The following is a 25,520-nucleotide window of genomic DNA, read 5'->3' on the forward strand; positions in this document are numbered from 1 at the left end:
TACCATACTCCTGCTCTCTCTCCATACCCCTTGATGCCTTTAGAGTCTAGAAATCTATCTATTTCCATCTTACATATATTCAGTAACTTGGCCTCCACAGCCTTCAGTGGTAGAAAATTCCAAAGGTTCACCACCCTCTGAGTGAAGCAGTTTCTCCTCATCTCAGTCCTAAGATCCTGAGACTATGATCCCTTGTTCTAGACACTCCCCAGTAGAGGAAATATCATCCCTGCATCCGGTCTGTCCATCCCTGACAGAATTTTATACGTTTCAATGAGATCCCCTCTCATTCTTCTAAACTCCAGTGAATACAGGCCCAGTTGACCCAATCTCTCCTCACACGACAATCCTGCTATCCCACGAATCAGCCTCGTGAACCTTCGCTGCACTCCCTCTATGGCCAGTATATCCTTTCTTAGGTATGGAGACAAAAACTGCACACAATCCTCCAGGTGTGGTCTCACCAAGGCCCTGTACAGCTGTAGTGAGACATCCTTGCTCCTGTACTCAAGTCCCCTCATAATGAAGGCCAACATACCATTTGCCTTCTTAACTGCATGCTGCACCTGCATGCTTGCGTTCAGTGATTGGTTTACAAGGACACCCCCGTCCCTTTGTACATCAGCATTTCCCAACCTATCACTATTTAAATAGTACTCTGCCATTCTGTTTTTCCTACCAAAGTGGATAACATCCCACCTATCCACATTATACTGCATCTACCATGTATTTGCCCACTCACTCAACCTGTGAATCGCCTTGAAGCCTCTTAACATCCTCCTCACCACTCACATTCCCACCAAGTTTTGTGTCGTCAACAAACTTGGAAATAATACATTTGCTTCCCTCATCCAAATCAAAAATATATATATATTGTGAATAGCTGGGGTCCAAGCACTGATCCCTGCACTACCCCACTAGTCACCGCCTGCCATTCCGAAAAAGACCCATTTACTCATACTGTCTGTTTCCTGTCTGCTAACCGATTCTCAATCCATGCCAATATATTACCCGCAAATCATGTGCTTTAATTTTACACTCTTAAGTGGGACTTTATCAAAAGCTCCCTGAAAATCCAAATAGACCACATCCACTGGTTCTCCCTTACCTATGCTGCTAGTTACATCCTCAAAAAACTCCATTAGGTTTGTCAAACATGATTTCCCTTTCATAAATCCATGTAGACTTTGTCTAATCCTGTTGTGTTTTCTAAGTGACTTGTTATCACATTCTTTATAATGGAATCTAGCATTTTCCCTACCACTGATGTTAGGCTAACTGGCCTGTAATTTCCTGTTTTTTCCCCTCCCTCCTTTTTTAAATAGCAGGGTTACATTTGCCACCTTCCAATCTGCCAGGACTGTGGCAGAATTTACAGAATTTTGGAAGATGGCAACCAACACGTCCATTATTTCCATGGCCACAGTTTTTTTTTTAAATCTTTCACAGGATGTGGGCATCACTGGCAAGGCCAGCATTTGTTACCCATTCCTAATTGAACTGAATGGCTTGTGAGGCCATTTCAGAGTTAACCACATTGCTGTGGGTCTGGAGTCACATGTAGGCCAGACCAGGTAAGGACAGCAGCGTAAGAGTGTAAAAACCCTAAAGGACATTAGCTAACCATATGGGCTTTTACAACAATTGTTTTGTGGTCATTATCAGACTTTTAATTCCAGACTTTTATGGTGGGATTTGAACCCAGGTCCGCAGAGCATTACACTAGTCCAGCAACAATACCACTATGCCACCACCTCCCCTGATTTCCTTTAGTACCCTAGAATGTAGGTTATCAGGCCCTAGGGATTTATCGGCTTTCAGTCCCATTAATGATCCAGCACTTTTTTGAGTAATACTAATTTCCTTCAATTCCTCCTTCTCACTAGACCTTTGGATTCCTAGGGCAACATTTCTCCCCGTCAGGGGGATGTGCGGGAGCGGGCGCAGGCGGGCGGGTTCCGATTGGCGGCCCCAGTCGGGGGCGGACCGCCATTTTACGTGGGCGGGCCTTTATTGGCCCACCCAGTGTGATGTCCGCCAGGAAGCGCTATGCACTCCCTGTGTGGGTGGGGGGGGGGGGGAGATTCCCTGAGCCAGGAGTGCGCTCTTTTGCGCATGCGCACGAAAGAGTGCACAGATCTCCCTGAGGCAAAGTGCTGCATCAGGGAGATCGGCTCAGGTTTGAAACATTAAATAGAGATGAGAAAAAAATTTTGCTGCCATGTCCCCTCATGTGTCCATAACTTTTTTTTGAAAGTATTCTGAAATTGTTAAATCCCTCATGAAACCGCATCCCGCCCGTGGATGAAGTTTCATGTTTTTTCAGATGCCCGCCAAAGCTCCTGGCCTGCCCGCCAACCTTAAGGTTGGAAGGGCAGGCCCATTAATGATTTCAGTTACTTTTTTAATGGCCTTAATAGGCCGTTAACAGGTCGGCGGGCACGCAGCCAAGTCAGCTGCGCATCTGCCGACCTGAAAATATAAATGACATGGGGTGACATCAGGACACCCGCCCAACATTACCCCGCGTCATTTTACGTATCGGCAAGCGGGCACTGCACCCCCCCCGCACCCCCCACCTTCCCCCCCACCCCCACCCCCACCCCCACCCCGCTTGCCGACCGGAAGATGCAGCCCCTAGTATTTCTGAGAAGTTATTTGTGTCTTCCTCTGTGAAAACAGAACTAAAGTAGTTGTTTAATTGTTCTTGTTCTCTATTATAAATGCTCCTGTTTCGGACTGGAAGGGACCTACATTTGTCTTCACTAATCTTTTTCTTCTTACTTGCTGGTAGAAGCTTTTACAGCCCTCTTTTATGTTCCTTGTACGTTTAGTCTCATACTCTATTTTATTCCCTCTTAACCAATCTCTTGGTCCTCCTTTGCTGAATTCTAAACTGCTCCCAATCCTCAGGCTTGCTGCTTTTTCTAGCAATTTTATATGACTCCTCTTTGGATCTAATACTATCCTTAATTTCTTTTGTTAGCCATGGTTGGGCCACTTTTCCAGTTTTATTTTTGCAGCAGAAAGAAATATATAATTGTTGCAATGCATATATTTGTCACTTAAATATTAGCCATTGCCCATCCACCGTCATTTCTTTTAATGAGGAACCCCAATCTAACTTAGCCAACTCATGCCTCATGCTTTTGTAGTTTCCTTTGTTAAGATGGAGGACCCTGATTTCGATTGGACTATTTCACTTTCCAACATAAGGAAGAATTCTATCACATTATGGTCACTGTTCCCTTAAGGATACCGCACAACAAGTTTATTAATTAACTCCTTCTCATTGCACTAAACCAAATCTAGGATAGCCTTTTCCTGAGTTGGTTCCTCAATGTTCTGGTCTAAAAACCCATCTCGTACACATTCCAGGAATTTATCCACCACAGTATTATTGCTAATTTGGTTTGCCCAGTCTATATGTAGATTAAAGTCACCCATGATTACTGTAGCACCCTTGTTACATGCATCTCTAATTTCCTGCTTAATACCGTCCCTTACTTTACCACTGCTGTTTGGAGGCCGATATACAACTCCCACTAATGTCTTCCGCCCCTTGTTGCTTCTTAGCTCCACTTGCTGATGCTATTGGGGAATGGCCTTATCCTCACTGAATAAACCCATTAATAGTTTATAGTTTGATACAATGGTGAAATGTCATCCAAGTAGGTACTGGTGGAATTTCTTCACTCCAAATACCACCAATAAACTTTCCTTTTCTAGCTGGGAATAACCGTTCTCAGCAATGGAGAGGGTTCTCGAGATATAGCCAATGGGCCTTTCTGATCCATTTTCCATTCTATGTGATAACATGGTTCCTTTACCATAAGGAAAGGCATCACATGTTAACACCAACTCTTTTGATCGGCTGTAGTATACCAATAAGCACGACAAGTGCAACAGTATCTTTACTTTCACAAAGGCTTCTTCCTGTTGTGAATTCCAAGACCAACGGTGATTCTTTTTTAACAACAAGTGTAATGGTGCCAACACAGTTGATAAGTTAGGCAAGAAGCGGCTACAGTAGTTGATCATACCCAGGAAGGACTTGAGTTTGGTTACATTGGATGGTGAGGGTGCATCTTTCATTGCCCGAACTTTCTCTTCTACTGGATGTAAACCCATGGCGTCCACCCTATGACCTAGGTGTGATAAACTTGGAATGCAGGGCTAGTATTTTGTAAGAAACACTAAACTTCATTTACAGACTCCTGATGAGGCTATATGCTTGTCCCAAGACCAAGGCTGAAAAGCTCCGCTCCTAAGATTCACTATGCTTAGGGCTGATTTGTTTGGACAGCCACATGATCCCCATATCAGTAAGAAATGGTTTAACTTACAATTATTACACTAGATAAGTAACTCCTGGTGCTTGAAATGTGCATTTTTCCTTTTTTATTCGTACGCCGGCTTCCATGAACCTTCTTAGCGCCTGCTCCAGGTTGGCCAAGTGTTTGGTCTCAGCTGACCCTGTGATCAGAGCATCATCTAGGTTTACTACCACTCGGGGAAGTCCTTGCAAAAAACTCTCCATTGTTCGCTGGAAGATAGCGCATGCAGATGAAACTCCGAAGGGTAGGCGAGTGTACTGATAAAGACCCTTGAGTGTGTTAACAGTCACATATTCCCTTGACATGCTATCCAGTTGGTAGGCATGGCTTATGTCCAATTTTGTATGGGACTTGCCTCCAGCCAGCTTTGCATAAACGCCGTCTATCCTTGGAATGGGGTACTTGTCTAGTTTTGCTGCCTTATTTACGGACAATTTATAGTCCCCATAAATGCTGGTCATGGTATGGTTTGGTCAGGCTTAACCGCTGGAACTATGGGTGCTGCCCATTCCAAGAATTGGACAGGTTGGATGATGCCCAGATTTTCTAACAGGCACAGTTCTACATCCACCTTCTCCTTCAATGCATAAGGCACAGGTCTGACCTTAAAGAAACATCATATCGCCTGAGGATCCACATACATCTTGGCCTGCATGCCTTTAACTTCCCTAATTCATCCCAAAATACCATGTCGTATTTTCTTAGCAGTTCAGGAGCTCCTCCTAATTTCAGGTGATATATCCCAGACCTGTCAATCTTGATCTTCTGTAACCAGTCTCAGCCTAAAAGACTGGGTCCTTCTCCTTACACTATTATTACAGGCAGCTGGGCTGTCTTTTGCCTATATGTCGCTGGCACTGTGGTGACACCCTTTACCTGAATAGATTCTCCAGTGTGTGTCTTTAATTTAGTGGTTGTCCACTCCAGATTTATTGCCTGTCTACTTTTATTAAGGTATATGAAAGTGTGCTCTCCCATCACTGTAGTTGAGGCAGCCGTATCCACCTCCATTATTAGTAGCTTCTCATTAGCTTGGATTGTGACAGTGATAGGTTCGGTTTTTACAGCGGTTACATTATAAGGGGAATAAATGTCGGTGTCGGCAGCTTCAGGTTCTGCTGTATTTTTTAATTCAATCATGTTGGTTTGCTGCTTTACGGGCTGTTTCAACTTTGCCTTACTACATAACCTTTCTTATGGCAGTAATGGCATTCTGCCTCCTTGAATTTGCAGGTGTCCGGTCCGTGATCATCTCTACATCTATAACAACTTAATCTTGGAGCCGCTGTTGAAGCGTTTCTACTAGGCCTTTTCATATTTCTAACAGCAGACATTACATCCCGCTTCAATGCTGTGAGTCTGGTTTTCATGCCACACTTGGTGGTAGGTTCCTGCCCCATATAAAGAACAGCGCCATGTTGTATGTGTTGCAAAGCCTGTGAGTCTCTCGCAGCACTTTCCACGGTGAAGGAGATTTCTAGGGCACGCTTAAAATCGATGTTGGCCTCGGCCAGTAAACAGGCGTCATCCTTAACTCCACAAACTAATCGGTCTCACAGCATATCATTTAATGTGTCCCCGAAGTTGCAGTGTTCTGGTAACTGCTTCAGGTTTACTACATAGGTTGCGATGGACTCTCCCGGGGCCCTAACTCTGGAATTAAATTTAAAACGCTGCATTATTACGGATGGCTTCAGCTGGAAGAGTGTTTTCACGAGGTCCACTAATTCATTATAATTGGGTACACTCGGGGCCGTCAGGTTGCGAACGAGGTTGTATGTTTTACTGGCGCATACACTCAAAAGGATGGCTTTCTGCTTTTGCTCTGCGATAATTTCAATTCACTACGAAATAAAATCTGAGGCGCTTTGCATACTGGCTCGAATCTTCCATAGTCGCATCATAAGGATTGATTCTGCCAAAGAGTGGCATGACTGGTGAGTAATCTTTTCTTTTTCTTAAGATTCGATGTAATCACGGTAACAAGGCGAGGTGAAGCGTCGGAGATACATTACCCTCATCGCCAAATGTAATGACTTGTTGAAGCGGACAGGTTTCAAAAAGAAACAGATGAACTTTATTCCAGAGAACTTTTCAAGGGCTACATGCTCAATCAAGACTCTCGTCAGGAAGTTCCACCCGCTGGATTGCCCATACTTAGGGCTCATTGGTCAGAGCCTCCCAGAACATCGTGCGACCCCTGAAAGACAGCAGGAGAGGCGAGACCTTCAGTTACTACAAATGAGAAAGAAATAGGCTTCATTTACAATGATTCTTATACATTTAAAGCTTATTCAGGGTATGTTCTCTGCAGGGCAGCAGGCGAGGTTGCACAATCAAGATGTGAGGTTTTATTTGAATCTTAGTATGATACAATGCAGAAGAAGGGCAATCAGCTCATTATGTCTGTACCAGCTCTTTGAAAGGGCTATCCAGCTAGTCCCACTCCCCCGCTCTACCCATGGCCCAGCAAGTTTTTCCACTTAAAGTATTTATAAAATTCCCTCCCGAAAGTTATTATTGGCTCTGTTTCCACCACCCTTTCAGGCAATGCGTTTGCAATCATAACAACTTGCTATGTAAAAATAAAATTCTACACTTCACCTCTGGTTCTTTTGTCAATCATTTTAAAAATCCCATCTTTAACAGGAAACAGTCTCTGCTTATTTCATCTGTCAAAATCATTCAAGGTTTTGAACTCCTTTATCAAATCTCCTCTTAATCTTCCCTGGTCAAAGGAACATTCCCAGTTTCTCTAACCTCTTCAGGTAACTGAAGTCTTTCACCCCTGGTGTCATTCCAGTAAGTATCCTTTGCATCCTCTCAAAGGCTTGGACATCCTCCCTAAAGATTGGTGCAATAATACTTGGCAATAATATTCCAACTGGAGTTCTAACTGCTTTCATAAAAGCTTAACTTAACTTCCTTGCTTTTGTACTCGATACCTCTGTTTATAAAACCCAGAATCCCAAATGCCTTTTCAACAGCCTTCTCAACTTGTCCTTGCCACCTTCAAAGATTTGTGTTTGCATACCCGCTCTGTTCCTGCATATGCTTTAAAAAAGTGCACCATTTAGTTTATATTGCCAATGAATGCCTGTAGTTTGTATTAGGATATCTGGAAATTGGAGCTATCGATGTTATATCTTCCTTTCAAGTTAAGGATGTAGTTCACATTGGTGCCCTTAGAAAGAACAGACTTGTTGTCCAGTTGTCATTCCATGGGCTGAATTTTACACCTCACGGGAAGGCGCGCGTCTGAGCCAATCAGGTGTAAAATAGCGCGATATTTCGGACGGCGGGCGTGCACGAAAGCCGGAAGTGCGCCCGCCGACAATTAAGAGGGCAATTAAGCCCAATAACGATGCGATTGACTCCAATATTCCATTGCCATCCAGCTGTACGGTTGGCGGACGGGCAAATCGGCCAGGCGGCCTTTGCATTTTTCATCAAACCTCTTCCACGGGCGGGATGAGATTTCCGTGATGAAATGAAATAAAATATATATAAATTTCTGTGGACAGCATTTTCACTCGCTAAATTTTCGGGTGATCGGTTATGATGCTTGGCACTTTTTTTGTTCAGCTTTTTGAAACCTTTATTTTTGCTTTTTTCAGATCTTCAGCTCTCCGAGGCAGCTTTCTGCCTTCGGGGAGCTTTCTACCAGCGCTGGCCCGAGCCCGCGTTGATGTCATCGCCCTCTCTTCTTGCCCCCTCCCTGGCAGCGCTGAACTTTTCACACTGGCTGGCCATTAATTGGGTGGGGGTGGGGGAGGTGGAGGGTGGGGGGTTGGGGGGAGGTGGGGGGTTGGTGGTGGTGGAACGACCACAGTCGGCGTGTCTGTTTCTCAACCAATCCTGGGCCAGCCAATCCCACCCGCCCATCTAGGTGAAAACTCAGACCCATGTATTCATGTCCGGCTTACACAAGCCCAATCTGAAGGCCCTCCAGTTCCTGTTTAATTATTGAACACTCATGCAATGCAATTTTGGATTTCATTTGAGGGCAGGTGAAGATAAGGGAGTGTGGTAAAATGATAGTATTGTTTTTACACTTGTAAACTTCTAATTTAATCCTCTTATTTTTTATGAAAATGGTGGCATATGTGGACTCAAGCATTTAATCCTGGTTCCCTTTTAAACCCCGTGGCTAATTTAACGTGAAAGCATATTATGATTCACTGCTTTTTAATGCCGTACTAAATTGTATAAACAACTGTGGGGAGGGAAAAAAAGCTGCTGATAAGCGGATGCTTTTGATATCCACATAAAAGAACTTGACAAACAAAATGATTTCAGTGAAGGCAAGATGCAATTTTTCCTTCACTCTCGCCCACATTAGAAGCCAGCAACTCAGGTAAACACGACAGATTGACAACGATGGAGGGCTTGTATCTGAAATGGCTCATTATAAAACAAACACAACAGCAACAAATACTCTGCATTGCACCACATGAACCACGCAAAGGCAATGAATTAGAACTGAGGGCAAAAAAAAAAAACAGGTTCAGCTTTTGTGCTCCCTGAATAGTGTGTGTTTTGACATTTGAAATCACGATCTGACTGTGTCGGAGAGTGGGAGTAGGGCAAAGCTGCCTGCACAGCCATGAGGTGGGGGCGGGCATAGATTCAAGTGAAGCGGAAAGTGAACGAGTAAGCAAAGCCGGGAGAAAACACCAACACACCAAAAACCCACTCACTGATTACCTCTGGCATGGGTCATAAAAGGTCGGAACTGAATTATTAAAAAATAACGTCACTATTCATGGAATTGTTAAGGGATTGTTACATAGCAACAAAAGGAATTTTATTTGAAATTAAAATACAACGACAACTTGTATTTATATAGCATCTTTAAGGTAGTTCCAAGGTGCTTCACGGGAGTACCGTCAAACAAAGCTTGATACCAAGCCACATAAGGAGACATGACGGCAGATGACTGAAAGTTTTATTGAGAAGGGTAAGCTTTCAGGAGAATCTTAAAGGAATGGAGGGAGAGGGAGGCAGAGATGTTTAGGGCAGAATTCCAAACCTTAAAGCTCAGGCAGCTGAAGCATGGCCGCCAATGGTGGCCCGCAAGGTTTTAACTTCACAGCACGCGTGTTGTTATTTTTAGCAGGTTCCCTGCCCAGGAGTCAGCCTCACTGATAGGCTTGGCTCCCTATAGGGCAGGGAACACGCAAGAAGAGGCCATAACCCGAGTTAGAAATGGGTGGGATTCCTGGGGTGGGGATTATGGCTGGGATTTTCTGCCCCCACCAGCGGCGGGCATTGTTAAAGGCGGGAATGGAAAATTTGGACCGTGGCCATCGTCCCCACCACGACGATGCCTGCCAGTGGCGGGGCCGGAAAATTCCACCCTGCAAGTGGTTTGGGGTGGGTGGGGGGGGGTCTGCGTACTACACAGCTTGGAGAGTCAGGTGCGGAAGATCAGAGAGAGATTGGTGGTGGGTGGGGGTGGGATTGTGGGGGAAGGGGGCTTGGTGATTGTGTGTGTTGGCGGGGGGTGGTTTCGATGATTGTGGGTGAGGTCAATGATTGCGAGGCTGTCGATAATTGCAGGGTGGCCAATTGTGGAGGTGGTTGATGGTTGCGAGGTGGAGGGGGTGTCAGTGATCCTGGGGGATGGGGGAGGGTGTTATTCCAATCAGAGGGGTGGCCTGATTGGTAGAAGGGAAGCAGGATAACCTGTGGGACCAGGGTTTGGCAATTCCTGTTCCTTCTGGCTCACGGCAGTGCTGCAAATTTAAATACCCCCTCCACGCAGGGAAATTGCACCTTCCATGAAATCCAACCAGCCGCCATCAAAGCTGGAAGGCAAATGAAATCTGATAACCGCAGCCTCATTAAAATATTTAAATGAGCAGCCCTCCTCCCGGGGGCATGGGTTGTTTGTTTGACATCCATCCAGCCTCCATTAAAACCACAAGTGGACGGATTTGATGAGTGTTGAGTTCAGCTTTGATTACGTTTTACATTTCAACACCCACCTGCCCCTTAACCCACCCATTTTTGGAGGTTAAGATTAAAATTCAAAAACACGATTAAGATATGTATTTTTTTTTTTCAATATCCTTATTCAAGCGCTTTGGTTCTGATTGCCGGTGGCAAATGTCCAACCTATCGGAGGAATTTGTAAGATAATAACGTGGATACGGAGGGATCTTGTTAATTCTATCCACAAGCACTGTCGTTATGAATTCACAAGGATGCACAAGGTCATTTAAAAATAGACATCTCTGAAATAATTTTGAATTTTCAACTCGGTTTCATGTTTCTCCCTCCAAATGGATAATGAGCATATCATGATGCTCTTTGTAAAGGTTCAAGGAAACGTGGGTGTAGGTCACGTTGGCAAAAGCAGATGTTTATAGATCAACAGACAACCAGCAATCATTAGTTAACCACTTTCTTCTGTACTTTTGCCATTGTTCAGACTTAAATGACAGCACATCTGAGCTCTCTTGACATTTGGCAGGTAATTGAACAGATTTTGCCACATGGAAACATTGTTACAAACAGTCCATGTTTAAATTTGACTACTTTTCTCTCCAGTCAATTAGTGTACCATCGCCCTGGCCATGAGCTCTGCCAATGACGCATGTGAATCAAGCACTTTTTCTTCTGTCGTGACAGCCTGTGCAGCCAGCAACTGGGTGTCTGCATGACAGCAATTAACCGCATGAATCAATCTTTTTATGACAGAGATGAAGCTACTGAGCAAATGGGCCACGTTGATGAGATATGTGGCAACCTGCACTGATATGAAGCCTGATTTCCTGCTCCCATCAAAAGTTGAAAGGCTTAACTATTCCATTCCGAAGGAAGTTATAATAGTCACAATCAACATTTGAAATGTTCCTCCGAACCTGTGAGGAGCAAAAAATGAAACTAAACGACCAAGTCAGGTCAAGTTTAATTGAACTTTTAAATTATTAGTATTAACAGCAAAGCATTGAAATGGGACACTGGGCAAGGAATTGGACTGATCTTTTCGCATTAATCATTTTCCTCTCTGGCAGACCTAGCAAAACCCCCAGCTCCAACGTGAGGTGTCTTATTTCTTGATTCCGATCTCAGGAAGCAGAACCTGCTGTGCCAGAAATCAATTTCCATCCTCGCTTTTTTTGTACAGTACAGATGGATCAAAATTGAGGTACCTGACAATGTTATGATTGTTGTGTTGCACCTGGGATAAAGCTCCAAATAACTGTTCATGAAAAGGTAACCAGAAGATAGCTGAGTACATTTATAATGCTGTGAAACTCCCCCCAGCGACCCCATTCTGAGATTAAATACCAAGCATCTCATCGTGTCGCACACAGATAACAGATAACCTATCTAGGATATGTCGTAGCATTAAATGTGTCATATTAAAATGAAAAAAATACCTTGCTAACTTCATTTAATTGTACCTATTGTCCTAAGGAAATGTATTGCCTGTGAAATCCAGTGATTGGCTCAGAAGAATCTAAACGCTGCTGAAATAGAGGAAAAAATCTCTCAGCTCCAAGCTAATTATCAGCACAGTCATTTGCTATACTACATAGTTTAACTATTAGTGGATAGTTTGTTGATTAATAGAGGTTCTGGCTTCACATCAGTGTATATAGTCCAGTGTAGTTTGGGTGCAAAAAGTGGGAGACCATGTCCAATTTGATAACTTTGCACCGCTTGACCTTTACATCCACTTCAGTACAACTGCAGTCCGGTACAAAGTCATGTTCAATTTTCATGTTAGGTGAATGGATAGTTGGCTCCTAGTCTCCGCAGAAAGCTAACCTGCATCTAGATGCTGGTGAGCAGAGAATATGCAGGTACAAGTACTTTGGCCCTGGGTAGAAGGCAGCTTTTGTAACACTAATCTGCTAACCCCCCATGTAACCCCATATAGTCATCAGTTTTAAATATTTTAATATTTGAAAGCTGCACTTCCGACCGATTAAAAAAAAAAACATTTGCCTGTCAGTTGAAATCCTTCAGGCTAAAAAAAAATCACATAAATGATAAATTCAACTGTTTATTCTTCATTATGGCTTAGTTGACTGCACTCTTGCCTCTGGGTCAGACAATGTGGGATCAAGTCCCACTCCAGAGACTTGAGAATAAAGATCCAAGTTGCATTCCAGGGCACTGAGGGAGTTTTGCACTTTTGGTGGTGCTGAGTTTTGAATGCTACTTTGGGAGGGAGCTTCCCGGTTGGCGAATGGGTGGGAGGGGGGGGGGTGGGCGGGGCCCGCTTGCCGACACGTAAAATTACGTGGGATGATGTCAGGTGGAACTCCTGACGTCATCCTACGTCATTTCCATTTTCAGGTCAGCGGGGGTGCAGCAGAGTCAGCTGCGCGCTCGCCGACCTGTCAATGGCCTATTGAGGCCATTAAAAAAACAATTTAGATAATTAGTGGACCTGCCCATCCAATCTTAAGGTTGGCGGGCAGGCCAGGAGCCCTGACGGGAATTAGAAAAAGCATGAAACCTCATCCACGGGCAGGTTGAGGCTTCATGAGTGATTTAAGATCTGCACATTGAGTTTTAATAAAAGTTATGGTCATGTCCCAACTCATGTGACAACGTATGACATCCTAACACACATGTTAGGATGGTTTTTATTAAAAATTTGAAGTCCGAACCGATTTCCCTGAGGCAGCACTTAGCCTCAGGGAGATCTGTGCGCTCTTTCACGTGCATGCGCGAAAGAGCACACTCCCAGCTGAGGGAATCCCACCCCCCGGCCCCCCGACCCCCCGACCCGCACAGGTAGCGCATAGCGCTTCCTGGCAGACGTCACACTGGGCGGGCCTTAATTGGCCTGCCCACTTAAAATGGCGGCATGCACCCGATTGGGGGCGCCGATCCAAGGCGCACCTGCTCGCACCCACTCCTGAACTTCCCCCCTCAATCGGGGGTGGGGGGGCAAATTTTTCCCTTTAAATTGAGACCTGGTCTATCCTCTTAGGTGGACATAAAAGATCTCATGCTATTATTTAGTAGAAGAGCGGGTGAACTTATCCTCAGAGTCCTGGCCAACATCTGTCTCCCAATCAACATCACTAAAACAGATGACCTGGTCATTATCACATTGCCCTTTATGGGAACTTACCGTGTGAAAATTGACTGCCTTATTCCTTATGTTTCAACAGTGAATACATTTCAAAGAAAGCACTTCATTGACTGTAAGCTTTGCGAGGTCTGGTAGTGGTGAGAAGTGCTATATTAATGTAATTCTTTCTTCCAGGATAAAAGTTGGTCAGAACACTGACAGGGCTCACCAGCTCTTCTTTCAATTGTACCACACTGAATTATTAGCTGAGGTTGTGTATTCTGGAGTAGGGGGACAATGAACCTACAAGTTCCTGGCTCAGAGGACAGAGCCAAGACTGACACCACAGTGGGTAATTCACTTTAAACCATATCACGCTGGGTTGATTGTAAGTTTAAAAAATAGTGAGGTGTTTTCTTTCAAAACAACTTTGGACCTCAGAAAAGTAAAAGTAGTTTATCATAGTTTTCACTGTTGAATTACTAAGCTAGGGGCAGGATTCTACATTTGGTGTGCAGGGGCGGGCCTGAAACTCCACAACATAAAATGACGTGCAATGACATCGGGCGTGCATCCAGACATCATTATGCTGTCACGCGATATTTCATTTGGCGGGCACGCGCCGGAGTCAGATAATTGAAAGGCCTATTAAAGCCATGAACGTAGTAATTAACTCCAAATTTACGCTACCCATCCAACCTAATGGTTGGCGGGCAGGCGAAAAGGCCAAGCGGCCTTCACGTTTTTTAGGAAGCCTCATCCACAAGCAGCATGAAGTTTCCTAAAGCTAATACTGATTATATAAAAACTTTATTTTGAAAATAAAAACATGTCCCATCTCATGTGACACATTCAATTTTTAATGTTTTTATTGATGTCTTTAAAAAACGCTTCAGTCTCCCTGAGGCAGCGCATGCGCGAAAGAGCGCTGGACCCGACATTCCCTCCTCCCCCCGCCCGCACAGGTAGCACTCAGCGCTGCTGCTCACGATCTACCCTGGGCGGGCCTTAATTGGCCTGCCCGCGTGAAATCGCGGTTCCGTGACCGCCCGTGCCCACTCCCGCCGAGCCCACCCGACACATGGAAAATCCTGGCCTAGGACTCTTCAGATAAACATACAAACATACGGATTAAGAGCAGGAGTAGACCACTGGGCCTCTCAAGCCTGCTCTGCCATTCATTAAGATCATGGCTGATCTGATGTTAACCTCAAACTCCTGCGAACCCCAATAACCTTTCACCCCTTTGCTTATCAAGATTCCAGCTAGCTCTGCCTTAAAGATATTCAAGGACTCTGCCTCAACAGCCTTTTGAGGAAGAGAATTCCAAAGTCTCACAACCCGCTGAGAGAAAAAAAATGTTTTCTTCCTCTCTGTCCTAAATGGGCGACCCCTCATTTTGAAACAGTGACCCCAAGACCTAGACGATTCTGACTACTCGAGAGGGAAGGGGAGGGAGGGCGCATTCTAAAAGGAATGCAGTAAGGTATAAAAGTCACAGTTAACCTTCAGTTGTGTCCGGAATGGCTAATGCAAATGGCACAGATTCAGGGATTATTTGCACAGAGAGTGATTATTAACAGGAAGGAATTATCAGGAAGGTTGGTCAAGCTGGAAACACTGGACTTCTTCTAAGAAACTATTGCATGCCCCAATGCAATTTTCGGCTCGGCGAGTGGAGGGGGGCCCCGCTCGCTGAGGCGTAAAATGATGTGGGGTGATGTCAGGCGTGCGTCCCGACGTCACCGCGCGTCATTTAAATTTTCAGTTTGGCAGGCACGCAATCGAGTCGGCTGCGTGCCCAACGAACTGTCAAAGGCCTATTGAGGCCATTTAAAAACGAATTAAACTAATAAACAGAGCTGCCCGTCCAGCCTTAAGGTTGGCGGGCAGGCAGAGAGCCCAGGCGGCCTTCGCATTTTTCATGGAGCCTCATCCACGGGCGGGTTGAGGTTTCATGGAGTGTTTGTAAATTGAATAAAATTTTTTATAAAAATTCATTGACATGCCCCAGTTCATGTGACACTGTCACATGAGGGGACATGACTTAAAATTTTTTATTTTCTTTATTTAAATTTTTGAAACTTTAACTAATTTCCCTGAGGTAGCTCTGTGCTTCAGGGAGATTTCTGCCCTCTTTCGCGCGTAGGCCCCGATTCAGGGGACCCGCACCCCCCCCCCCCCTCCCCCCCCCACCCGCACAGGGAGCGCACAGTGCTTCTGGGCACATGTCACACTGGACGGGCCTTAATTAGCCCACCCACGTAAAATAGTGGCGCAGACCCGATCGGCGCCCCCGATCGGGTCCGCGCCCATCCCCGCACAAACCCCCAACCGGCGGAAATTTCTCCCTATGGTATTCTAAAATGATAAAACCGAAATGGCCAAATGCCTTCTTCTTCATTCAAAACTGATCTTGTGAACAGGAAAGCAGTTGTTAGCTAATCAGAAAGTAGAGTATGTTTGCGCAGCAAACTGTTGCATGTGCAATGACAGGACCTTTTAAACTGAGCGAAGCCATTAGTTGGAAGTGTCTTTCCTCAGGGAGCGGAAAAGTGAATTTGAGATTCTCTTGTGTAGCTTAGTGCGCTTGAAGCACGTTCCTTCATCTCTCCTTAATTGGAGAGGAATGTGGAGTTGTGGAGTGAAACCTAAAGAGGCGGTGGAATAATAAAAAAGGAACAGAAGCTAAATGCTGCGGATCCTGGAAATCTGAAGCAAAGGCAGAAAATGCTTGAAACACTCATGCAGGAGATAAAAACATTTTAGGTTAATTAGAATCTGGAAGAAAAAATGAAACACTTTTGTTTGATTGTGTTCCCTGAAAATACTGTCTCTTCATCTTTAAAAGCTTTACAATAAATGTTACAGAAAGCTTGTTTTTGCATTTCTCTCTCTTACCCTCCCCCCTCTCACTCACTCACTAATTCCTCTCTTCTCCCTTCATTTATTCTTCCCACACTTCAGCAGTCTTTGCTGATTGAGAGCAGATGACTGGACAGGCTAGCCCACTGAATTTGTTGACCATGCTATTCCCAGTTCAGCCACTCGGAGATGCTATGGCTATGCATGTAGATTCCATCCCTCTCTTTGCCCATCCTCTGTACCTACAGCCGTTCGAGCAACGATAGAGAAATTGTCATCCCCCGATAAAGCCCAAAGGCAAACATAAGTAGATACTGCATTTCAGACTCTTGTCTCTCATTAATAAGCTACAAACTAAATTGTGAGGACAGGCTTCATAAACTTGGTTTGAATCTATAGAGATGGAGAAGGTTGAAAGAGCTGATCTAATCAAAGTCTTTAAAATAATAAAGGAATTCTATAAGAGAGAAACTATTTCCTCGAGTGGGGGAAAACAGAACAAGGGGCATCATTGTAAAATTTAAGCTCTGCATTTAAGGAGTGAAATCAGGAAGGACATTTTCACACAAATGGCAGTGGAGATCTGGATTACTCTACTCAAAGGGCAAGATGTGGAGTCACTTGAAATTTTCAAGAGCAAGGTGGATAGATTTCTGTTAAGTACAGGTATCGAGGGATGTAGAGCAAAGGTAAGTTACAGAAAATGATGTTTAGATCAACCATGAGCTAATTGAATAATGATGCAGGTTCGAGAAGCTAAGTGGCCTACTTCTGTACCTATGTTAAAAATAAACACCTTTTGGTAATATTGTAGGCTGAGAAACAGTATGGCTGTATGCTATCTTGGGTACTTGTTTCCTTGATATTGCATGATAAAATTAACAAGACTCAAGTGACTGAAGCGATTGAAAATTCTCTCCCCTCCTTTTAGTCTTCTACACGTACAACATAATAAATATAGGGGGCAAGTTCCCAGCAAATCAGCTAATTCTGTTCAGGCTAACTCCTTCCCCAAACAAAGTAGCACAAAAAGGTATCTAGTATAGAAGTGGGGCTGACTATTGTGATTGACTGTAACCAGGGAAATATCTCTAAAACAATTGTCTAGGAAAGCAGAATAAGGGTTGAGGTGTAGAGGGATCTTCTGTAGTTTTGTTCTGCTGTTTCTGAGCATCGGAGAGAAACTGTACCGATCCTTTCTCTTCAGTGATTAATTACTTGGGATTTGGCCAATAATAAACTGCACTGTATAGGTTCCCTAAATAGAGGAGGTTTGATAGGCTCATTCCTTTTCCCATTCCACATGCCCTTGTGCTTTTAATATAGAAATGGAAGGATGTGTTCTAGAGGAGCTACATGAAGCATCATTATGGTTTATGCCACTGTGATCTAAATCAACTTGCAAACATGAAAAAAGACTGGAAAAGACCATCCCATTCTGGCATGGTGCAAACTACACGCACCATTCAACTGACCCCATCGCAGCTCAACTCGCACCCCACCCCACCCCTTCCCCTCCATAGTCACTCTCCTGGGAGAGGCAGGAAAAGAAATTGGACCAATTTAGGAAAATACAATGTGGAACTTCTTCTTTGGTGCCCACAGGCTATAAGCTAAGTTTTAAGAGACCATGGTTACTGGTGTCTCTATCCCCATTAACTCAACTACTTGAGATAATTTGTCCACTCACAGGAACCTGTCCATCTGCCTTCTGAATGCTCCCAGTGAATCTGGCAACTTATCTTGTGAAAAGAAGCACTGCCTATTTTCTACACTAATTTTGTGCTTCCATAATTTGTACTAATATGCATTTAGTGCTGCACTGTCCACCTAGCTCAAGTACCCTATCCTAATGGAAAGAATTTAATCTCATGATCAATTTTAACACCTTAATCATATTCACAAACTTTCAAATTTTTCCTTTTTAATTTTTTTTTTGTAAATGATCTTAAAGCATCTGCCAGGCTTTGATCCATTTCCCCCCACTGTGTCCAGAATATCCTTTGACTTTTCTTTTCACCTCTTGTCCTTGCACTAGACACATTGTTGTGTCAACAAAACAGATCTGATGCCTTTGTCCAACTTGTTAATAGAGGTGAAGGGCAATGGCTGATTCTTGTGGGGCTCCACTAGTGACCAGAAACATTGTCATTAATAACTATATTTTATCGACATGAATGTCATCAATTCATCATCCAGCCTAATATCTACCAACCAATTCCACAAAAATTGCTCCTTATTTAGGAGCTTTTATGTGGCATGTTATTGAAGACTCTTTAAAGATCTAGCTACACAATATCAGACAGGCGCCTTGATCCATCACTGTCATAGCTTCCTCAAAAGAGCCAAGTGAAGACAGAATGTGATTGCTAAATGATCTTTGGTCCTTCAAAGTTATCAACTAATCAGCCCAATTGACCTACAGGGTAGGGTTTTACATTTCCCCCACGGCAGGTTTGCAGGTGGGGGGAGGGCTCGTGAAATTCCCCACATGGCCCTTCCGCCACCCGCCCCGACCTTTCCGCAATTTTATGTTGGGACAGGTGAGGCCTACACCCTTGGCCCAAATGAGTCCCGTAAGAGGGCAATTAATGACCACTTCAAGGTCATTTTCCCTCCCCGGCCACCTCCACCCCCCTGCACCCCCTCCCCCCCCCCCCCCCCCCTCCCCCCCCCAACCCAGCCTCAATTTTCAAGCTAGTGGGAGGAGTAAAGAAACAGGAGGGAAGCTTGGAAAGTCAGCCTGCTCAGGCCTCGGGAGGAGGGCGTCATCATTAATGCCCTCCTTTCAACATCGGGTGACCCATCACCCAGCCCCTCTGGCCCCCACAACAATGTCTGCCCCACAGGTGCTTCCTCCCTGCCTTGACCCCTCCCTAAAACCTCTGCCCTGTCTCTGCCAACCCCCACCCCTTCCTGGACCTCACCTTTTTTTTCCACCCTGTGCCCACCAACCCCCCCACCCCGCCTACCCTCCACTCCCGCAATTACCTGGCCCTGGACCCCAGGATTTAGACTCTGGAGACTGCGTGTCATCATGTCAGTGCCCAATACTGCTTCTGGCGCTGCTGGGACGACAGAGCTGCTGTCCAATCAGATTGGCTGGCAGCTCTCCGAGGGGGCACGTTGTCCCGAGTGAGGGGCGGAAGTCCCATCTCTAGCGTTAAATGGCTGTGGGGCAGCCAGTATCAGTGGGGATGCAAACCCCGTCATCCGAAAAATCCTGGCCATAGTTTCCTGGTTTTAACGCAGCCTTTTTTAAATACAAGCACTATATGGGCTTTTTTTTCTGCAGTCTACGGTTTATTCATTCAAAGGGTTTGGATGTCACTTGGGCAATTAAGGATCAACCACATTGCTGTGGACTATCGGAGTCTTGTATAGGCCAGGCTGGCAAGTAAAGCAGATTTTGTTTGTTAAAGGACATTGATAAACAAGGTGGGCTTTCCTGGTAGTTGCATTGTCATCATTACCGATACTGTAATTTTACTGCCACATTTATTTTATTAGCTGAATTCAAATTCCCCAGCTGCTATGATGGGATTTGAACACATGCTGCCAGATCATTAGTCGAGTGACATAACCACCATTTCTTGAGAATGATCCAAACCTCAATGAGCAAGTAAATGTGTCCCCCATTTCATCAATCTCCCAGATGTAAATACCATCCAGACCAGGATGATTTATTACTAGAAAGGAGTAATTTTATATCCACTTTTACATGCTTAATTTCAGCATCAATTGTATGCTACAGTGTTGATAGTTCAGCATTTTCAGTCATGAAAACTGAAGCAAAGTTGCCATTGAAAACCATAGCCTTATCTTCGAATTCAACAAAGTATGTCCTACATAATCTTTCAACACAATCCTTGATGGTCGTTTTCATTGAGAATTATTTATCTGATCCTTGTTTAAATATTTCTGCTTTGATTTTGGTTGAACAGAACCATTTAGTTATTTTAAGCTTTAATTTCCCTTTAACACTCGGGATAACTAGATGGCTTCTTTCTGAAAAAAGTAATTGTTTTTAAAGTATTCAGTTCTTGTTGATGCTGCCATTATCCCCAGCTAGTTAGATAACCATCCCCTGGACTCCAGTCAGCCTTACACAGGTGATTTGCTATCTTTTCTAACTTAGCTTCCTCGTAACCAATGGAACACTTCCAGTGAGGTTGACTGGGTTGATCAAGCTGAAACTAATAATATAATGATACCACACAGAGGATCACTGAGAACTTAGTCCATCCAGTACCTGGGAATTCCTCCTTAAATCTTCCCTGACATTTTGTGAAAGAAAACAATTATTTCCTTCAATATTCTGGCCCAGAACTAGCCAGATCCCAATTGACCTACTGGACTTAAATGTGCACAGGGCACTTATACACAAAGAAATGCCTTGATGCTTTACAGAGGCTTGGTGGATGGATGCAGAGCAGTAATTGGGTGGGGAGGGGGGATGAAAAGGAATGGAGTAGGAAGATAACTCTGAAGAAGACTCTTAAATTACTTTAGGAGGGCATGAACAAGTTAGTAGATTGTGCAGATGGAAGCTGGCTGAAATTTATTGTGGAAAATTGTAGGTGATATACTTTAAAAAGGAATGGTAGCGTCGAGCAACTTAAGGGTTCTGATACACAAATTTCATAAATGAGAGGAAAAATTCATGAAGCTGTGACTTTTTAAAATGTTACACTTTATAAACAATGATAGAGTGTAATTTTACACCCATGCTCTCCAGGCATGGGTTCAGAGGCAGGGAGGCCTTTTGATCAGGCAGGGGGGGTGTGCAGAGTGGAGACTCTGCTGGTTTCCCAAGTGAGCTCCGGGATATAAGGGTGGATGACTACCTCACCCGGAGAGCAATTGAAGCCCTTAAATAATTACTCATCCCGCAGCTGCTGGAATTCTGCCAGCTGGGAAAGTGCCTTGAGGGACAGCAACACAGCTGGCCTGTTGGAGGGGTCCCTCATACTCAGCCACTCTGCGCCCCACCTAGGGACCCAGCATTGGGAAGGGCTGTCCCGCAGGAAGGCACCGCTGCCCTTGTTGTCGCCCTACCCCCTCACTGTGCACCCAGCCTCCCTAATACCCCCATCCTGCCTCACATACATCTCTCCAGGGATCCTTCATCCTGGGGCATGTCCGAATGCAATACCAGCGGTGGCCACCACTCACAGTATGGTTGCTTGTACTGGAGAGCTGTTAGTCTCTAATCGGCCGGCAGCTTCCATGGGCAGGGTTTCCACCTTGCAGTTGGCTTAATTCAATGGGAGGCCTGATGCTGCGCAGTGGAGCACTAGAATAAGTGCCTTATTCTTACAAAATTGTGTCAGGCCTCCGGAAAATGTTAAATGTGGGGTCGCCATTAGCTTCCCAGTTGGCGGACGTGGCCCCCGCCTCAAACATTAAATTCTGCCAACAGAGTGCAATCAAAGTGATAATGCTAAATCTATGCCGGTCATTGGTTAGACTGCAGGTAATATGAAGGGGCTGAAATTTTGCTGCAGCTTAGGCTTGATGTGCAGTTAAAACATACAGCCATGCAAATCCTGGTTGGATAGCAGGAAAAATGTGAGGGCATCACTGCTCATCAGTGTAAACACTTTCCACTCGCCTGGCAGTCGTTAACAAGCGAGCAGCTATAAAAAAAGGTGCAGCAACACTCAGTGGAGAAGTGTGGCACAGGGAGTTGGCAGGGCTAGGAGTAGACGGGCCTGACATTGAGACAGGATTTTGTGTGAGAGGAATGCAGGATGAATTCTAGATTAGTTGATTTTGTGATGGGTAGGGGTGGAAGCGCGGGAATGGGAATTGTTCAATTCTTAAGGGTATGGGTACACAAATGACAGTTTCAACCATGAGTGAGTTTGGTCGCCTGTAGAATAGAAAGTTAATCTCAGGGCCAAACGGAACACAGAAACTGTGCACCAACAAACCTGGTTTGAAGCAGCAGCTACTGAGCTGCTGGAAGTGGACAGGGTGGCTTTGATTTTTCTGCTGTTGAGCGAAAGGAATTGACTCATCTCAAAACTAATGTCAAATAATGCCATCACAACCATGTTGTCAGAGCTCGTGGGGTATAGTAGGATGCTGTCGATAAACGTGGGGCACCTGAACCCATGCGTTCAGTTAATGCCACCAAGGAGTAACAAGCAGGTAATGAGGCCTAGAAAGCTTCCATGAACCACATCCATGGTTAACATGTGCCAAGGGAAGGAAAACCATTTCATCAGAAGCAAAAAAAGCTTATTTGGTGTAAGACTGTCACAGTATAAAAGACATTATTTAACTGTGTCCTTATTAAATCCAATCTGAACAATGTTATCCATAAATTGTATAGCTTGACTTTTGTTGAGATTATCTGAACATTAATGTATGCCATGTATTGTTCAACACAGCTTGGGAGTGAGATCCTTCCCAGGCAATTCAAATTATATTATGTTCTCCAAAAGCTGCATTCTAGAGCCACAGAAAAGCAGGATCCAACTCGGGGTATATTTAGAGGACATTAAAATATATATTTTTTAAATTAATGAAGAAAGTCTAAATGATGTGCATTGCCACAATGAATGTGGTTTATGGTGGAGGGCTACTGCACTTCTTAAAGAAAAGCCTAAAGATCTTTATGGGAAGGCTGTATAAGGAATTTCTAAACAGTCTAACTTATGCATATTAACCATACATTCTTCATTTATACTTTTTAATACACATTCCTAAATGTGATTGTAAATTCTTTATGTAGATTACAGTTAAGTATGTAATTTCTATTACCTGCTTTTGAATTGAATTTGTTCTATTTTATTTTCATTTGTGCCTTCAGCAACAGCAGATGTGTTGCGATTAACAATCATAATTTCCCCTTTGCAGTTACTATATGCACCCTTTTATCCACTGGAAAGAGATAATTAGGCATACTGAAGAGCTGAGCAATTATGGTTTAATCGACTTGGGCTTCACAGCATGAAAGCTGAAAATCTGCCACGCTACTTAATTATTACCCCCTCCCCGCCCCGCCCCTCCCCCTCTTCCAACACTCTTAAGATAATGCATCTCCCATTGTCAGCTCAGACAAGAGGCGAGAAATGATTGCTCATAATGTCAGGCACTGGATGCTTTTTGATGACATTGCTGTGTCTGCTGCTGTTGGCATTGGCCTATTTTGAACAAGCAGGCACTATGTCTTCGCCAAAGTAATCGACAGAGGAATGCTACGAGTAGGTTGAGTGTTCACTTGTTGCCAGTGCCAACAGTAATTGGTGGGTCTATGTTTAAGAACATAAGAAACAGGAGCAGGAGAAGACCAATAGGACCCATCGAGTCTGCTCTGCCACCCAATATGATTGTGGGTGATCTTGAGCTTCAACTCCACTTTCCTGCCCGCTCCCTATATCTCTTGATTACGTGTGACGGCAAGAATCTGTCTATTTCAGCCTTAAATGTGTTCAATGATGGTGGATACACAACCCTCTGTGGTAGGGAACTCCAAACAATTCCATAACTCTTTGAGGGAAGTGATTGGACTCAATCCTAAACGATCAGTCCCTTATCCTGAGACTGTGCCACCTTGTTTGTGATTCTCCAGCCAGGGGAAACAACATCTCAGTATCTACCCTGTTAACCCCCTTCATACTCTTTTAATGTTTCATTGAGATCAACTCTCATTCTTCTAAACTGCAAAGGATGTCGACCCAGGGGAGATGGTGCTATAATGTCACTTGGGGTGCTGGTAATCCAAAGGCCTAGGATAATGCTCTGTGGATTTGGGTTCAAATCCCACCATGGCAGCTGGTGGAATTTAAATTCAATTAATAAATTTGGAATATAAAGCTATTCTCAGTAATGATGATCATGAAATTGTTGTAAAATGCTGAGTTGATGTCAAGGTCAGTCACTCTCACCTCACTGCTGGAGTTCAGCATGGTTTAAATATGGACAAAAAAACTGAACTCCAGAGATGAGCGTGACTACCCTTGACACCAAGGCAGCATTTGACCGAGTGTGGCATCAAGGAGCCCTAGCAAAACTGGAGTCAATGGGAATCAGGGGGAAAATACTCTGCTGGTTGGAGTCATACCTAGCACAAAGGAAGATGGTTGTGGTTATTGGAGGTCAATCATCTCAGCTCCAGGACATCACTGCAGGAGTTCCTCAGGGTAGTGTCCTCAGCCCAACCATCTTCAGCTGCTTCATCAATGACCTTCCTTCCATCATAAGGTCAGAAGTGGGGATGTTCGCTGATGATTGCACAATGTTCAGCACCATTCGTGACTCCTCTGATGCTGAAGCAGTCCATGTCCAAATGTAGCAAGATGTGGACAATTTTCAGGCTTGGACTGACAAGTGGCAAGTAACATTCGCACCACACAACTGCCAGGCAATGACCATCTCCAACAAGAGAGAATCTAACCATTGCCCCTTGACATTCAATGGTATTGCCATTGCTGAATCCTCCACTATCAACATTCTGGGGGTTACCACTGACCAGAACTGAACTGGACCAGCCATATAAACACTGTGGCGACAAGACCAGGTCAGAGGCTAGGAATCGTGTGGGAGTAACTCACCTCCTGACTCTTCAAAGCCTGTCCACCATCTACAAAGTGCAAGTCAGGAATGTGATGGAATACTCCCCACTAGCCTGGATGAGTGCAGCTCCAACAACATGCTAGAAGCTCAACACCATCCAAGGCAAAGCAGCCCACTTGATTGGCACCACATCCACAAACATTCACTCCCTCCACCACCAATGCACTGTGTACCATCTACAAGATGCACTGCAGGAACTCACCAAGGCTTCTTAGACAGCACCTTCCAAACCCATGACCACTACCATCTAGAAGGATAAGGGCAGCAGATAGATGGGAATACCATCACCTGGAAGTTCCCCTCCAAGTCACTCACCATCCTGACTTGGAAATATATTGCCATTCCTTTACTTTCGCTGGGTCAAAATCCTGGAACTCCCTCCCTAACAGCACTGTGGACTGCAGCAGTTCAAGGATGCAGCTCACCACCACCTTCTCAAGGGCAATTAGGGATGAGCAATAAATGCTGGCCTAGCCATCAATGCCCACATCCCATGAATGAATTTTAAAGAAGCCTCTTTCTATCCTCCTCACAGCTTAAATTCCCACCTAGTTTTATACCATCAGCAAACTTAGGGCAGAATTTAGCCCTCGATGGGCGGGTGGGCCCCACCGGCTTGGTGGCGGGCGGGTAGCCGAACTCCGCCACCGAAACAGGCCCCACCGTCATTTTGAGTGGGCAGTGGGCAG

The sequence above is a fragment of the Cetorhinus maximus genome, chromosome 2 (genome assembly GCF_964194155.1).
Source record: "Cetorhinus maximus chromosome 2, sCetMax3.hap1.1, whole genome shotgun sequence".
In the NCBI taxonomy this organism is placed as follows: domain Eukaryota; kingdom Metazoa; phylum Chordata; class Chondrichthyes; order Lamniformes; family Cetorhinidae; genus Cetorhinus; species Cetorhinus maximus.